The following is a 12,547-nucleotide window of genomic DNA, read 5'->3' on the forward strand; positions in this document are numbered from 1 at the left end:
AAGACTGTACCAACACGAACACGTTAAAGTCCAGTTTCGCGATGATGTCATGATCATTCCATATCTTTACTTGGTGATATTTTAAGAAAAATTTGCATTATTAATGCTTAAATACATCATATGGCATTCGAATTGTTTTTTTTTTTAATTTTTGCACTGAGTTAAGTTTTGAGCATATTAAACAGGTAAAAGTTTATTACGGATACAGAAATATATTATAATATTAGTCTTCGTGTATTTTTTATAATATGTATCGGCGGTAATAGTAAATGACTACCTGAAGTTAAGTGGTCACACTTGCACATTATTCCGCAGGGGTTTTAACCATTCCTTACAACACCAATGTTCCACCTTGGTTACTGAAATGTTATATTGTGCCTGTAATGACACTGGCTAACTCACCTTTCGAACTGGAACACTAAAATACCAAGTATAGCTTCTTGACAGTATGAGTGAGTAGTACCTAACCACACAGACTTGCACGTAACCATACCACCAAGTAAATTATGATATGAAATAGAAAAGAGAAACTTATAGCGTTATTTGTACTTTAAAATAGACTTATTTTGTGTTCTCGATTATTGAAATATATTTATTAAATACTTTTCGCTAGATAACATTTCAAGATGAAAACAATAAGTGGTTAAACAATACATAAAATAAAATAAATTTAAACATGATATCCGTTACAGTCGACGATGATTCAGGAAGTTAAGAACGTATAATAAATAACAAAACCTCAGGACCTCTTAGCAGTAAACAAGAACTGACGTCCACTCTTGCAGCGGTACTTGGTATGCGATTTATTATTACAAACGAACTACACCAGTAACCGTTACAAGAAAGGCATATATTATGACAAGTTATTTTAAACAACATTTTATCCGAAACAAAATAATCGAGATTCTGGTTGTTTTTAAACGTGCATCCAGAACGACCCTTTATAATCGATTAGTTTTGCTTATGAACACTGTCGCGAGGAGTTTATACTGTTCGAGTAATCCATAAGATTTCGTATCCTTGCAGTAATTAAACTGGTTCTATTTCCCTTTAAGCCTTAACCCAATAAGATAGTGTTATTGTCTGACAGAAAAATACCTGGCAAAAAGTTTCTACGTACCCACTTGGGTACTACCCAGACGATCGCCCATAAAGCCATACAGAGCATACATATAACTGCAATATACAAAGATAAGTTCTATAGAGAAATACACATAATTTCATAAAAACATTTCTCTCCACGTGAATTGTACATAAACAGACGGTTAAATAATATTTTAAGATCATATCAAAACAACTACCACATCCAAAAGAAATTTGAATAGAAGTAGTATTAGGAGCATGTGATATTTGTAAAAGTGGGTTAATTTTATGCCAAAACGCATTATTTTCAAATGAGGTCTTAGGGAATTTATACAAAATAATAATACCAAAATGCTTAAATACAGATAAATATAAGAAGAAAAATACGAATCTCAAAGAAACTCATCTGATGAAAACTATAAAGGACGAGAAGTTTTGTACAATTTTTTATATAAATCGTAGCTAAAGAAAGTTTTTAACCTTGTACTTAAATTACTTTCTGGTAATGGATTTTCTTGCGTCAATGAGTAGTAAGTTTCTAAGCTCCACAGCCTTCGCGTGAAAGGACTTAGGGATAAATTCCAGTTTCCACAACATACCTTCGTCGCTGAACATGAGATGAATTAACAAAAAGTTCACAATATCCCAAAAAAACTCATTAAAACAATCTCCCGAACTTAAAGTATATTTCGATCCCCTGAATCTGATTTAAATTTTTCACATAAATTCAATTTCGAAATCACGATAAGTCCAAACAAAATTACCCGAATTTCGAATCTCTGACGCTCGTTCGGAACATAATGATCCGAAAAATATGGGTTGCGTTCGAGAAAAACGTTATTTATGAGTTATTTTTTGCGAAGAGTGATGAAATCAATTATGTCAGAGTTAGCGAAAATACGCCGCTAAAGCGAAAGCAATTCTCCATGCCATTTTTTCATACGAAATGGTCCCGACTTTCTGGAATCACTGATTACCCTAAATGGCCACTTGCTTCAAGAAAGCGAAAATTACCAAAAAAGTAAACATCTCGAAGCGCTCTCGTGGCGGTCATTGGGAAAAAATTATAAGACGGCAATCCCGAAAAGGTAATTCTTTTTATGTCTTTCGATGTTTTCGGATTCGGAAAACCGGTTACATAATTATGATAACTTTTATGTATTATTAGTAGCGCCACTAAATATAATATCTTATATACGATCGCTACAATTATTATCTACCCATACTATTTATAAATATTAGTTATTAAATCTTTTATAATAAATAATATAAAAGAAAAAAAAATAGCACACTAAGATCGTATCGTCACCGGCGCCAATTTTGTTTACAAAAAAAGGATTTGTTTTTTTGTACAATAGCAATTGAAGTTGAATTTTCCCATAATTTTGTAACTACAGAATACAGTTTTAATACTGAACTGATTTTAAAGGTTGTTAAAACGCCTATTTCATCCAAATAATCAATATCAATATTGTTTCGTTACTGATTCTCTCCTTACGATCATAACTTTATTTACATAACGAAATATCTAACGCTAAAATAGTCCAATTTAATTCATAGAATTGACAATGACCATACAAGCGCTTCAGCGTTATACTATAAATGTAAATTTAAACGTATATAAATATGAATGATAAAAATGAAGACTGTCGGCTTAACATTCGCTTCATGGCGTGGTGGCCCCACTTTATGGCTAGACCATATATAACCTTTCCACGTTCGTTGGTAAAGGAAGCAGGTTTAATCGCAGTACCAATAAGTCGTCCATAATTACTACTGGTTATGTCTTTTTATAGCTGATATTGTAATGAATTTAAATATTTTTTATATTCATAGCATTATGTTAACAAACAATTTATCTGAAACTCAAAAAAACTTTATATGCTAGACAGTTTTACCCTTTTAAAGTTTCGTTTTGTGTTAAAAAACCGACGTAAGTTTTTTTTTTTTTGAATCACGTCTGAATACGTTCAATTATTGAATGCAAAAATGTTGAATAGAATTATTCATGAAGGAATATATTTGAGTGAATGACAAGTTAAAGAGAATGATAAAAAAATGTAAAGGGGTAATAAAGCGGATGTCTTTTAATAGTAACGTCCATTATTTTATTGAATTCTCAGGCCCTGTATATATATATAGAAGGTACTAAAATTTATAAATTGAAATATAAAATATGAATAAAATAAAATAATAGTTTAAATTTATACCGCCAGTGACAAAACATCCTGTCAAACTTAACAATCAATACGGCGCATTTTTTTTTTTTTTTTTATTATCATAATGACCAAGCAACATCTAGCCGAGCCACATTTATGTGCGTTTCGAATTAATGTTTATTATATTTTTATTAGCATTAAATTCGACCGATGAACGACCACTTGTTATATAAGATAAACAATCGGCTAGGTCGGCTGACGTCTGACTAATGGCTAACAACCATCGTCGATTCCAACGTTCCTGTTGGTAAACGACAGTGCTGCCACGAAACCATGCGGGAAAACTGCGTACTTTGCCATATGCAATACATTTTAATATGTATATATGTAATATATTAAAATATCACATTAAAATAATTTACTATATAATACATAATTGCCGTTGATAAAAGTTCTGCAAAGTTAAAGAATTTGCTCGAGATTTTTTTGGCAGAAACCACTCACTCGGCACTCATCAGCGTTTCGATTGGAAAAACAAATAAGTTGATGGAATTATAAGCTCTATATATCAGGATATAGCGTCTTAAATCCCATGACATCTCATTGACCAAATATATAATCATTAATGTTTCTTAGGTACGCTTGTATTATCGTAAATGTGACCTGTGATTGAGATGAGGAAAACACTACTCAGATTTTACCGTCTCAATTTGAAATTTGGATATCTTCATACATTTAATTCTTTAGTACGTGTGTATATCGCCGAGTTCCTTATAAACAGTTGGACTTATAAATGATTTTATGTGAAAATGGGTTCTTCCTGGCAAATCTCTTGGTGCAACGATCGGGTTACAAAATATATGACTATCTTATTTATACCGTACAAAGTCGGGACGAGTAGCTAATGAAGTTTATAAAAATATTAATAATAATCGCATAGGAATCTAGAAATGACATTGATTATAAATTATTATGGCCTGCTTGCACCATCTAGTATTTTTTAGCTATAAATTATGTCATCTACGTAAAGAGTTGTCAGTATAAGATTGTCAGATAAGGCTTTGCAATTAGTGTCATTCATGTGTGGAAATTTAATCTTCTATACATATAATAAAATTGGAGTGTCTGTTTGTAATCCTAAAATAACCGCATTTTACTAAATGCATATATAGGTATGTATACACGGTACATATACCTAAATAACATTTTTTACAATTTTTATCTGTCTGTCTGTTTGTTCCGGCTAATCTCTGGAATAACCGATTATAAGGAGTAACTTAGGCTACAACAATAACCATTTTGTTCAATTCAAACGCGCACGAAGTCGCGGGCACCGCTTGTTATATAAATAAGTTTATTATCAATTGGAAACAAATAATATCGTAATTTGATTTTATGTATCGGCTTTCAAACATCGCTTTTAAAGTATATTTTCTCCGAAAGTAAAGCTTCGTGAAATCCAAGCAATAAAACCGATAGCTCGTCTTAAAACAAGTTCATGTATAAACAATTTCATGGAATTCCATTGCTGTTCCTTTTCTCCTGGGGAGAAGGTTTGGATCTTACTCCAGTGCGTGTTCATGAAACCCGCCCAAAAAACACAAATCGGACACATGAAAATTCAATCTTTTACCAGGGTAGAACTTTGAACCCAAAATCTTCAGTAGAAATTCCAATGTTATTTTTTTAATTTTTTAGTAATAAATTTGTATCTCCACAGACATATTGTCCGTACCTTTGGAGTATCTATACATAATTTGTTCTTTTTTTTCGTTCCATTATTTTTTTATAACCATTTAAGTTTGAAAATTCTTGATACCTACTGGAGCATCTCAATTTATTTAATTATCTATTTTTAAAATGTACGCACTTAAAGCAGTATTTAAAGCATAAATAATTAAAAATCCGTATTCTGGTACATGTGTTGATACCAGTTCCTGCGCCATTGAAGTGTCGTCCGTAACGAGTCGATCCGAGATAGCATTCCCATCTAACAGCTTGTTAGGCCTGTACAATAAAATCACCCTTATCGCAACGGATTAAGGCTCACAATTTATCAAGAAATAACCTTATAGAACTGTTTTATGTTGAAATTGTATTTCATCTCGTAGAGTATTCTATATACAGTACATAAATATGGCGACATTGTAAAAAATAGTTTGTTATCGAGATTATCATAAATCAGATCTTCGCTTTATTTATCTTTATCTTTTTGCCATATTCCGTAACAGGTATTGTATTGTTAGAGAAAATGCGTCATGATATTTATTCTAAATATAATTACATATTAAAAAAACATTGTAACATCCTTAACTATTAACTTACTTTAACATTCCTTGTTTATGTTATAGATACAAGATAACCGCCCGGTTTCACCTGGGTGGAACAAATGTGTATACAGTAATTTTAAATACAACGAAAACGTCTTATTTTTTTAAGGCAAGAATATTCGGATGGTATAGTGTCAAATAGAGAATATAGAAACATTATTTTTTTATTTATAAAGATTTAGCACTCATCTAATATTTAACAGTCTTAGACCTAAATAACTTTTAAAACCTTCAGTAGTTCTATTCCGTAAGAACAAAATCGGAACTCACCGCAGGACACGAGCGTGCAATATTAGAATGAAATGAAAAATTAACTTTAATAATCATGAAATTTATTGTACACACGTATCAAAATGGCGTAACGCCGTTAGCCGGTTGTCAACGTTTCACGAGTGAGATACGAAGTGAATTCTCACAGAATCCCACTGTTATTGGCAAGTTTTCTGTGGAAACTAAAGTCATATTACTTTATTTATAAATTAAAACCACAGCATATTTTATTCAATACGATATAAAATATTAATATTTATTATAGAAATATTCGATTCGAACCGATAAATTTTTATAAATATATTCCAAATCGCAGATATCGCTAGCTAATAAACCAATAAGATAGAAAGATTATTATCAGTAACAGTCCGGTGTCTGCGAGATAGAAATGTGTATTCTGCCTTGTCTTGGCAAGAACGTAAACCCTTTGATTCCGCGCGTGAACACTTTCCGGACGTGTTGCATATTATAATAAGTTAAATAAATATTCGATTCGATTAATTTTAATAAACATATTCCAAATCACAGATGTCAGCTTATAGTTCAATAACATTTAGGTAAAATTCCAAAATGTTTTATCAAAATCGACCGATCATTTGAAATATAATTACATTTAAAATGGACGGTTTTTAATTAAAGTCTATTTTAAGATAGGTTCATTTGAACAAGGCTATTTAAATGTTGCATTCTAACCTCGATATGTTTACATCCGTTACTTGCATGCAATCATATCTACTGGCTAATGATGCTTAATAACACGACTGTCAATGAGAGGCAATCATAAGCAAAGAATTTAGAAATTGTTGTTATATTGTCGACAAAGTAATTATGTTTTATAGCGTTGATCATTGTAATATATGTTGCTTATGTTATGACTGCCTCGTTGGTCTAGTGGCTAGATATAAGGCTAGAGATGCAGAGAGTCTAGGTTCAAACCCCAAGAAAAAATATCAGTATCAGCTCGGTCTGGAAGTTGGTGTGTATACTCCCGTGTCTCAGAAAGCACATTAAGCCGTTGGTACTGCGCCTGAATGGGTGGTCATGTCGGATTTGCCGTCCCATTAGATTATGTGGGGGAATAGAGAGTGCACCTGTGTTAGCACAGACACCTGTGCACTACAATACGTCCTGCATAATTGGCTGGTCTCTCTTGAATGAAATCGGTCAGGACGATATCATCACTTGTTATAAACAAGTGTTGGAAGGCAAACTGAAAAACGAGTGATCTACTGAAAGTGGTGTGGTCATGGACAATAGACAACCTGCTCATTTGTAAACACTCAGACGACAAAATCCCACCAAATAAATAAATATTTAAGTTTCCTAATAGGTTTCCTTTTATTTAATTATTAATTTCACCAAGATATTGAGACAGTAAGAAAAATTAAATTGAAGAACTAGTATTAAACCTTATATGCAAGAAGTATAAAATCCGTCAATCTCTGTCAATCATGCGATTTCAGATATCATATTGAACCTGTATAGACTAACTTACTCACTCTTCAAACTGACACAGAGCACAAAGTTCAGCGTCAGAATAACAAATTAATGGTCGAAAAAAAGGGGCTTGTTGGAAAAACCTTTGTTGTACTGAATCCCAATGACACTTAGCATAATGTAATGCTGAAAATAACTGGCAATGTACTCAGTACTTACTCTTCTTCAATAATCTATTTATAGACTATTCGAATTGAAGAAGGAATAAAGATAAACACTTAAATTTATGCATACCATGCAACTTGCTAATAGCTTAGCAATATTATGGACAACTGACACTTCTTGATTAATATATCTCTATTTATAATCCAACACTATCCTACTTAACTACTTTTATCCTCTTTATTTTACTACCAAAGTTCAAATAACAGCTACCTCGACATTAAAACAGCCATTTTGTCGCAAATCCATGAAGTATATCATAGATTATATTTAAGCTAAAATTGCGTCAATTCAATGTAAAATATTGTTTATTTGTCTTTTGTCCTCTTATGATTTTATCGGTTGATTTACAACATCCTATAGAAAATCAACACACGGGTAAACATATTTACTAGTACCTTTTTAACATGAGCACAAAAATTCGTTCGTAAACGTAAAATCTAAATATAAAGTTAAAATTCAAATACAATAAAATTTCAAAAAAAAAACAACACAATTTTAGTCTCAAAAGTAACGCACGTCTTCCTTGAAAACTAATCAGTGAATACCAATGAATTCTAAGTATATTGGATGTAAGCTCGACTGCTAGTCATATGTTGCACGTGGTTTATGACAAAACGCGACAAATATGTACGTGTACACAAGTTCGATCGTGCAAAGCGTGCGTGCGCATACGCTCAGCTCACTCGTCATGCAATTACTAATAAAGTATTTTAATAAACATTAAGAGAGAAGAGTGAATCTATCACATAATTATTTGCTATTACTTATATTTTTACAAATAAAAAACGACTTAATATAAACTTTAATAACCAATTGATGATTGTAAAAGCGAAGTGTGTGTGCGAGATGTGTTTTTTGCTCAAAAACAAGCATGCACTGATTAGTGCATAAAAATTTCTTCAGTGTATTATGTAAAATTAAATAGAAATTAGCATGTTAATGTGTGAGCGTGTTTATGCGTGTGTGCGTGTGTTACCAGTTAGCCTTGCATTATAATAGTTGTAAGAGCATCCTAAGAATTTGATTTATTTAATGTCTGAGCGCGCCGTAATAAATATGTTGAGAGATAAATTCCATACTTATATTAAGTGCTATGGTTTATTTATCTGTAACGGTGAAGAATTTACTGGGCATCGTATTTCTAATACTAAATATAGAGGCGTACTTACAATAATTGATTAGAATATCGCGGTTAGTGTTTAGTTACTTGTACAGTGGTTACTACAAATATATTTTTTATTTGCCAATTAAATGAAGAAAATAGAACAGATAAGTACAATTTTATGCATCTTTACTAAATAAAAATTACATTAATAACCAAACAAAGTTCGTAAATAATTTTCAATTAATATTCGATTCCTGATTGGTTAAAATTACGAAGATAAAATTAACCATTTTATTTTTTAAAGTAATCTCCATAAGCATACATTCTTATTGACTTATTGTACTAATATACATTCCGAACCAGTGTTAGCTTTACATGACGATTCAAAAGTGCTGTCGTGAGCCTACTTGAATAAATACTATTTAAAAAAAACAATATGGCAAATATTGACTAACAAAATATATTTATTTTTTTTTAGTTTTGAAATGGAGACTGATAATGGCGTTTTAAATAATAATTAAAAAAATAGACGTTTTCGTACATTTGAAGTTATATTAAACAAACATAGATATTATTTATGTAAATATTTATTGAAATCAAATACAATATTAATATTACCTGGTAGTTTGCGTTTGAAAAACAAGATGGCGGACACTTGTGGCGGGAACGCTTCGTCACATTGTCGTCTTAACTGTAACAAGTAAAGAAAAAGATTAAGACTTTCAACGGAGAATTGCTATTTACAATCTGTCAAAGTTTAGTTTTTTTTTTATTATTATACCAAAGAAAAATATAGGTACAGGAATATATATCTGCCAAACTGCAACATAAATAAATATTAAAGATTTAGCTTTAAGCCATTTCTGGCTTTAAAATATAACAAAATTACATTTAAAAAAACTACAACTGCTTATGTTGATGAATAAGGAAAGCAACGAATCCAAATTATAAATACTATAATAAATACTTCCCAGAGGAACATCAAACTGTTGATCTGTTATTTTTATCCAACAAAACACTATATAACCAAAACAAGATGCTACAATCTGTACTGATATTATGAATGCGAAAGTGACAGTTACGTTATATTTGGTACGGAGATAGTTTGAGTCCCAGGGAAGATCACAGGGTAAATTTTTATAAATTGCAGTAGGCCGAAAGTTCAGCTAGTATGTTATATTACATAATAATCAACAGAATAAAAATCATTTCATATATATATATATATATATATATATATATATAAAACATCTTACGTGAAAGAGCGAAACCAACTATTGTGAAAGATCGTGGAATGTAGAACACGAAGGTGATCTGAAGTGTTTCTAATGTGCAGAACTGCAGATAGTTTTAATTTTTGTAATATGGCAATTCTGTGTACCGTGTCATATTCTATTATACAGAGTGTTTAATATGCATCAACAAACGATCGCTATAAGTAAATATTTTGTCTTGATGAGAGATGATTGAAGTATTAACTTCGTTGAAGGCAAATTTGAGCAACGGCTCCCTTGTAAAAATTAATTAGTGGATAAGATTAACTACTATATTTCATTCCTGCTACTTAAAAAACTATTCAAAAGAGTCTACAGGATGGATAAAGTTAATTATGATTTTAGAAAAAAAAAAAAAATGTTTTATTTTCAGAGCTAAGAAGGAAATACACAACGATAATAAGGTATAATTATATACGCACGTGAGAAGTTCTACTTCTTCGCTGATTACAATAAAATGTCTACTTGTTAATAACAAAATGATAATAATAATTATGTTAAAATCATCTTTTCTCATCAATAAAAATAACTCACAATTTAAATTTATAATAAAAAAATTAAACAACATATACATATATACAAAGTAAAATATGTTAAGGTGTGAAGTTATCTTATAACAGACAGGTGGTAGGGCTTTATGCAAGCCCGTCTGGGTGGATTCCACCCACTCATCAGATATTCTGCCGGCAAGCAGCAATACTTAGTATTGTCGTGTTCCAGTTTGAAGGGTGAGTGAGCCAGTATAACTACAGGCACAAGTGACATAACATCTTAGTTCTCAAAAGTGGTAGCGCATTGGCGCAGTAAGGGATGGTTAATATTTCTAACAGCGCTAATGTCTATAAGCGGTGGTGACCACTTAACATCAAGTAGCCTATTTATCAGTCCGCCTAACAATTTAATTTAAAAAAAACAATCGAATAATTGCTTCGGTCAATAATTCCCAACTGTAACTTAATCGAATCGATTAAAAAAACCGAGTTGTAGCTAATATTCGAATTACGAATAACATTATTAAATAAAAAATACGAAATGCACATGTCATCGTTGGACATTGTTTCCGAACACAAAAAGCTCACCGTTATTGATACAGTCTATCATCGTCGCTCATCACCTTTGTATGTAGATATGAAGACAAGATAACAATACTGTTACACGCCTACCGGTATCTAATGATTCGATATCTGTATCTATATCTATTGAAACACGATGTTATTTATCTTAAATCACGTTATACATACCTACTCAGAAGATACATCAAGCAATGATGAATGCGTGAACGATTCTTATTTAAAGAACTTCAAAATAGGAGGAAGTTACCTCTTAGAGGAGTATATTTTTACTTCAGACAGTTTTGCTGCGAAAATGTCCGTTTCGGCTGCATAAACTGATTCCAGTAAAGAGTATTAATTGAGTCTGATTTTTTATTTCCAGGTACATAATACAATTTTAAAATTACTGTCTGGCGAACAACACACAGCCTAAGCTAAAATAAATAAAATATTCCAGAACAATTCCTTACGTAATGTAGATGAGCTCTAAGAGAGGATTTTTCAAATAGCTAAAGGGATAAATGGGGGTGAAGTTTGTATAGGATTCCGTCAATTGTGATGTTTGAAATATGGAAATCAGTATTTAAGCTTTTGGTTAAAAAAAAATTGCAATATATTTTATTAATTTACCACGTTAGAGAAACTTAGGATTAAAATTTGTATGCAAGGTTTTGGATCTTCAAAATGACTAAAAGATGATATATCTCAGATAAGATGATATATCGAATATCTATTTTGTCCAAAAAGCACAGTAACCTTATCATTAAATTTTTAACGAACTAAAAGATATACTTACAAATTCGACGATAAGTGCCTCTTGCTTATAATATTTGATCGACGAAATCTGCCATTTGAATCTCACTGAGTATGGACTACGCATGTGTGATATTCTTGGGCAAATTTTCACATATAAAAATATTTTGTTATTGAACAAACGCTCAGATTTTAACCGAAATTCGTCAAAGTGACCGGGTCATCTAGACTCGAATAGTTATAATTGTCATACAAATGGTAACTGAGGCGATACAAGTATACAATGAAAGATTTTATTGCGATAACCGGATTGATTTAAAAATCCAATAGATGTGTTTGCTCAACAACGATTACGTTAAGTGACACAGCGACATGTACTTAATTATTTATCAGCATAATAATGTGGTTGCGATGACACATTTTAATTCTACTTATCGATCGAATGACGGAAAGTATATATAATAAACTATATACTCATTATGTATATATAATTAAAAAGGATCTTTCATATTTACACGTTATATGTATATGGATACTACCCATTTTAGCCATTCTACAGCAAACGGAGACAGTTAGCAGCAGGGTTCGCGGATATCTATCATGATATATATCAATTGAATTTTTCCTATCTTCTGAACAACACTCTCTGAAGATCTATGCTTAAGGCCTCACTCTGAATGATTACTTTTTATGATTAGTCGATTACAAGTTAATATTAAAATAAAATAAGTTGATTTATCCCACAAAAAAATGAAGATAGAATAATAAAAAGTACTTGTTTTTTAAGTGTTCATTAAAAATTTCTTTCTCAATTAGATAGACACTAATTCCTTTGTTACTTTTTTAAAATAACAAATGT

General features: G+C 31.2%; 1 protein-coding gene across 5 annotated transcripts in view; it reads right to left on the minus strand.

Annotated features, from left to right (window-relative positions):
• The window catches only part of LOC125075785, a 73,148-nt gene that overhangs the window by 23,938 nt on the left and 36,663 nt on the right, over positions 1-12,547 (minus strand). For all 5 annotated transcript variants that reach the window (XM_047687570.1, XM_047687579.1, XM_047687561.1 and 2 more), the window contains one exon: positions 9,228-9,300. The gene's annotated coding sequence lies outside the window, so the exon portion shown is untranslated. The remainder of the gene's footprint in view (positions 1-9,227; positions 9,301-12,547) is intronic.

Source organism: Vanessa atalanta, chromosome 2, assembly GCF_905147765.1.
Source record: "Vanessa atalanta chromosome 2, ilVanAtal1.2, whole genome shotgun sequence".
Taxonomy (NCBI): Eukaryota; Metazoa; Arthropoda; class Insecta; order Lepidoptera; family Nymphalidae; genus Vanessa; species Vanessa atalanta.